Raw genomic sequence first — 6,000 nt, 5'->3', positions numbered from 1 at the left:
TCCTCAAACCTTCCTTGCCCCTCATCCTCCATTATCACGGACGATCCTGCTGCTTCTTTGGCTAATAAAATAGAAGCAACCAGAAGAGTATTTTGTCATTTTCCGGCACCACCTTCCACCATCCCCCATGTCATTTCCTGCCTAGACTGCTGCAGTTGCTTCCTAAGTGACATTCCTTGTCCTCTTGCCATGTCATGGGTTACCCTCAGCCCAGCCCTGTTGTCATCCACCTTCGTACACGTAGCGCCTGTGCCACGGTGTGTTCACCCAGTTAGCTGAATTTAAACGATCAACGCTCAGGCCTCGCAGGCTGCAGACTGACTTTCTCCTCCACAACTTCCAGGGTCCTGTGGCTTTTGTGTGTCGTCCTCGCCCCGCCCCCGCCCCGTCGCCCCGCCCCCCGTTCCTTGCCACGCCCCCCCGTTCCTCGCCCCGCCTGGGCCCATCGCAGACTCGGCGCTCGGCTGCCCGGCGCATCGACGCCCTCGGCGCTCTGGGCAGGCGGAAGTGGAGGCTGGCGATTGGGGGTCGCCGCCCAAGAGCTTTTCCTGGAAGCGGCAGGGACCCGGTCCGAGCTGCTGGAGGGGCGGCAGGGAGGCCCAGGTACGTGTCGAGCCTGGATGCCCTGGCGGCGGCGAGCCAGCTTCCGGAGAGGCGGGTGGGAGCGGCGGTCGGCCCGCGCCGGTCGTCATCCTCTGTCCGACCGGGAGGGGAGTCTGGTAGCCGCCTGCGCCCCGCGGGGCCGGACCCGGGGGCTCTGTCCTGTCCCCTGGGCCGGGGCCACTCAGTTAGGTCTGAGGATGTGTCGGTGCCAGGCGAGCGGTAGGAGCGGCTTGCGCCCATTTGCCTCTGGTCAGGGCTACACTGGGCATTTCCCAGGCGTCTGTCACAGTCGTAGCCTTGCCAGCTGGCGGCTCCGGTTCCACTGGAGGTAGGTGCCGTTGCAGAACCAGCCCAGAACGGCGGGTGACCGGCCGAGTCCTGTCCCTGTGAGCTGCCCTCGGGACCTGCCGCCCGGCTGCGGAGCCGGCTCCCCGCTCAGTATCTCGCCCACAGGCCTGGCGGCGCCTGGCCCGCCCTCCGGGAACTTAGTACACGGACGCTGCCTCAATTCCAACAAACACTTCTTGAAGGGAAATAAGCTAGTTTTAATCATTGAAGGCTAATCATACTAATAAGTATGAGACAATTTGTTTCATTGTTTTTCGAGTCTGGGAAAACTTAAAAAAATTCTCTAAAAAAATCAGCCACAGGTTAATGAAATCACTGGGTGCTCCGTTTTGGAAAGCTGCTACCAATTCAGGCTAATATGGACCTATTTCCTAATGAGTAACAAACACTGTTTCGTTTGTGTTAGTGTATTCCGGGCAGGCTCCGTGTACCATACTAATAACAAAGGCACTGAAACCCAGAAACTTGCCCAGGGTCACCTGTGTGCTCAAAGGTGTTGAATCAAGGGGGATAATAGAAAGAGGATGATATGTGCTTACTATTTCAGTGTTCTCTTAGGTTTAAGAAGAAACAATAATTTTAAGCAGAGAAGCAGAGGATTCCCCAGTGTAACTAGGAAGTTTCACAAAATGATTTTTTCCTTGTCAAGCATTTAATTTCTTGTACTGAATATCATTTTGAAGGATTCTCTTTCGAAAAGACAGCTGTTAACCTGCTAAGTGAAATTTACATTCCACAAATATTTGAGAGCATGTTATATAAATCTTATGGGAAAAGAAATTGGTACTCGAAAAACTTTGCAAAGGCAGTCTTCTAGTAAAGGACTTTGGACAGTTTCGAGGGCCAGGCAGAGGCAGGATCAGGTGGTGGAGGACATGCTTTTTAAAGTTAGCCTCTCACTTTTTCACCCGTTCTCTAGCTTACTCTTCATCTAGCCAGGATTCCTAGTACAGCACTGACCGCATAGTAGGAACTTGAATGTTCACTGAATGGGTAACTTTTGGCTAGTATTCAATAGAGAGGATTTTGAAATGGACCAGAATGTGAAGTTGCATGAGTCACAGTGCTAAGGAGAATGCTGAAGTGTAGATTGTTCTCAGACCTCAGGGAACGTGGCCATGTGTCCCCTGGAGTGGCTGGTGAAATCCAGTGGTGTAGTAGTGTCCAGTTGTAAATCACACGATTCTGTGTTTATGTTAATTTAAAGTAATTGTTATTGATATAACCACAAAGTAATTGTTGAGAAATTACAAATCTTGAAGGTGTGGACACACTTATAGGTATCCTTGGACTTCAGTTTGAAAATTACAGTTAAAGGTATTTTGGCTTAGTAGTCAAAGCAACCACCAATCTGCTTTGTAGCCTGGACTGTTTCTTAGTCTCTTTGGGCTTCAGTCTCCATTTTCCTATAATTAGAGAATACATAAAACCAGATTATTTTTCAGAGTTCTTTCTGCTTTGAAGTTTTCCAGCTCAGTGAATGCTATAATCACTTAGCACTTGTCTTATCCCTGTGTTGTCTTAGGGGCTATAGTAATTGCTGATATTTACATATCTATCAAAAGACTAAGCTTTTGCTGGACAGGAAGTAGTTTTAGTCATTTTTCTATCTACCAATTTTAGCATATGCCTGACCACATTGGGAATAAAATAATGTTAGCTTAGATTCAGAAGGGGCATTTTTACCATTTCAAAGAATAGCTAAAAACTAAACTATAGTATTGTGTGTAAGTACAGCAGAAATTCAGAGAAGGGAACGATATGTTGAGGTAGAGTAATTGGGAAGGCTTCATGGAGGTCAGACCTTGATGGGAAGGATGTGGCCTTCAGAGGGAAGGCAGGTGAACATCTGGGCAGCACAGGAGTAAAGACCCACTGACGGGTAGGTAAGTGATGCATTTTGAATTATGGAGTGACTTGAAGGTCAGGTACAAGAACTTGAAACTGACTGATTAGGCTCCCCCCCCCCCCCCCCCCCCTTAAAAATAATATTAGGTTTGCTCGAAAACTTGATGTAATATAGGAGGGGACCATACAGTTTGCTTTACTTATGATCTTGGTTTTAGCAATTCTTTCTACTTACTATTTCCCACTTAGAAAAAACCTTGGTGCAATAATGGAAAGAACAGTGGACACCAGGATTTAGGAATCCTGGATTTTAGTTAATTGGAACGTAAACTGCACAAGGTGGACCCAAGCATGTCTTTGTTACTTGGAACAAAGTTACTTGGCTCAGAGCATAACTTTGTTACCTGGCACAAAGTTAGCATTAGTAATCATTGTGCAACACTGAATGAGTTCTCGCTTTGCTACTTGCTAGCTGTGCTGCTTTTGGCAGGTTTAGCCCTTAGCTTCATCAAAATGAATTTTTTAGGCCTTTTTCACTTATATAGTTCTGTGATTTTGGATGGCTTATGATTTTCTTTTTCAATATGTTTTTATATTGATTTCAGAGAGAGGAAGGGAGAGGGAGAAAGAGATAGAAACATCAGTGATGAGAGAGAATCATTGATTGGCTGCCTCCTGTGGTCCCCCCAGTGGGGACTGTGCCTGCAACTGGGGCAGGGAATCGAACTGTGACCTCCTAGTTCATAGGTCGATGCTCAGCCACTGAGCCACACCAGCTGGGCTATGATTTTCTTTTTATTGTTAATGTTACAGATGTCCCTTATTCCCTACCTGTCTTACCTCCCCTCCTCCCAGATGTCACCCTTCCCTCCTTCTGGCTGTAACCACGTTGTTGTCTGTGTCCATGGAGTATGCATATATGTTCTTTGGCTATTTCTTCACCTTCTTTCATCCCTTCAGCACCCCCGACTTCCCCAAATCTCCCTTCTGACATCTGTCAGTCTATACCATCTATATATATAAAAGCCTAAGCAGCCGTTCGACCCTTCGACTGTTCAACCAGTAGCTATGATGTACACTGACCACCAGGGGGCAGGCGTTCAGCATATGAGTGGAAACCACAGGCATGGAAACATGGAACAGACTGATGAATCTCAGAGGGAAGGAGGGAAGGGGGAGATTAACCAAAGATCTTATACGCATACTAGAGGCCTGGTGCACAGATTTGTGCACCAGTAGGGTCCCTCAGCCTGGCCTGCGGGGATCGGGCCAAAACCGGCTCTCTGACATCCCCTGAGGGGTCCCGTATTGCAAGAGGGCGCATGGATTCTTTCAGATTGGTTCATGGTTATAATTTTGTTAACCATAATTTTGGGATGGAGCAGGAGAGAGATTATTATAGAAAACTGGACCAAAGAGTTCATGACCCTGTTGCTAAGACTTGTCTGACTTGTGGTAGAGCTGCTCAGGAATAATAGAGTCTGAGTTTATAGAAAACGGAAGGAAGTAAATTGCCATTCTTTAAAACCCTTTCCCCAATTTCTCTGGGAGATCTGTTTTGGGGTCAGTTCAGCCCAGCCTCAAGGGTCAAGTCTATCCTTGGCTAGATTGAACATGACTCAAGGAAGATGTGGTGAAATCAATAGTTTAATTATGTTGCTTGGTAGCCTGAGATACTAGTTGAGTATAAGGTTATGATTAAAACTCAGTAGGCAGCTCTGCAACCAGATTTTTGTGGAGTCCTTTAGATCCAAGATGGCTCTGGACTAGATAAGTCTACCTAGTGCTTCTCAAGCATTAATCTGTACACAAATCACTAAAAATGTAGATTCTGACTTAATAGGATTTGACTGGGATCCTGAGATTCTGCCTTTCTGATTTGCTCCCTCATAATGCAAGTTTGAGTAGCATGGGGAGAAATAAGATAGGGTTTGGGAATTTTTATTTTTTTGATATTTTTTGAGGGGAAATTTTTACTTTACTATGGCTTCATCTAAGAAAATAGTGCTTTAACATTAGGAGGCTTTCCTTGGTCTTCAGTGAGTCAGAGCTTCTATATTTCCAACTCCTTGCTTTGCCTGAATAGAACCTCTGGGGACCTGCCAGGGTCAGACACTTGCACACCTTTTTGTTCAGATTTCTTGTCTCTTATTTAAAAAAAATTCTTAATAGTAAAACAAATTCTAGACCTATTTTTGTAGTTACATTTTTCTGTTCTCCCTCAACCCCCATAATATTACTGCTACTAGTTATTTTTAGTCTGAAGTTATGTAAAAATGATACTTTGGAAAATTAAGATTGTGACACAGTGAAATACGGGAAAGTTATAAAATTAAAATTTTCTGACGTCTTTTGAATAAATACTTTAAATATACCCTGTATGCTTTATTAAAGGAAAAGAGGCAGGTGAATAAAACTAATATAATGTAAATCTAAAAGAAAATGCATTTATTAAAGTAATTATTATAAATTATAAGAAAATGTGGATTTTAGTCTTTATTTTAATAAAATGCTTTTATAATGGTAATTTTCTCTTCTGACCTGTGATGGATAGGAGGTTAATTGAAGTTAAATGGATGCTTTGTTAATCCTTCATCAATTACTAAATTGGTATGGGGGAGTGCAGGTCAAGGCTACACAAGGCCATGACCAGCTTGTTTTCTTTGGGAGGTTTTTTCCTTTCTCCATACCACACATCATTCTGTCTAGCTGTAAGTAGAGGAGACTGTGCTCTCTCTTCCTCCCTCCCCCCTCACTCCCTTCCCTTTTCTCACTCTCTAATCTCCTCTCCCTCCCCAGCCCTCCCTTTTCCTTCTCCTCTCTGTGCTGCGGAGTGACAGCTTGTAGATGTTGCGTGCAAGGAGTTCAGCTGGTGCTGTGTGGTCCCAGTGTGTGGTCTCCACTCAGCCCAGAGGCTGCTAACAGGGTGGATGAGAGAGAGAGCAAGACTATTTACTTTAATTTATTTCGGATGCCGGAATTGTGTCCAGAGTTTCTCCAAAGCTTGATTCCACATAGCTAGTAGCTTCAAATCCCTTACAGCTGTGGTGCAGTCTCAGCACTGCAACTGGTCTCTCCCAAGTCATTTTACATAGCATCTGCCTGTTTAAATCGCTCTCAGCTCAGAATGTTAATGACACTGCTGAGTGCTGTGATTATTTTGCTTTCACTATGTCATATATATGGCCTTGAAGAAGTTTC

At 45.0% G+C, this 6,000-nt stretch overlaps 1 protein-coding gene across 2 annotated transcripts in view; it reads left to right on the top strand.

The window, feature by feature from the left end:
* Window positions 1-456: 456 nt before the first annotated feature.
* The window catches only part of EXOC2 (exocyst complex component 2), a 256,237-nt gene continuing 250,693 nt past the window's right edge, over window positions 457-6,000 (top strand). For both annotated transcript variants that reach the window (XM_081086203.1, XM_081086202.1), the window contains exon 1: window positions 457-603. The gene's annotated coding sequence lies outside the window, so the exon portion shown is untranslated. The remainder of the gene's footprint in view (window positions 604-6,000) is intronic.

The sequence above is a fragment of the Myotis nattereri genome, assembly GCF_964212035.1.
Source record: "Myotis nattereri genome assembly, chromosome: 3".
NCBI lineage: Eukaryota > Metazoa > Chordata > Mammalia > Chiroptera > Vespertilionidae > Myotis > Myotis nattereri.
The sequence above is the reverse complement of the archived record's forward strand: the minus strand, read 5'-3'. Positions and strand labels throughout refer to the sequence as shown.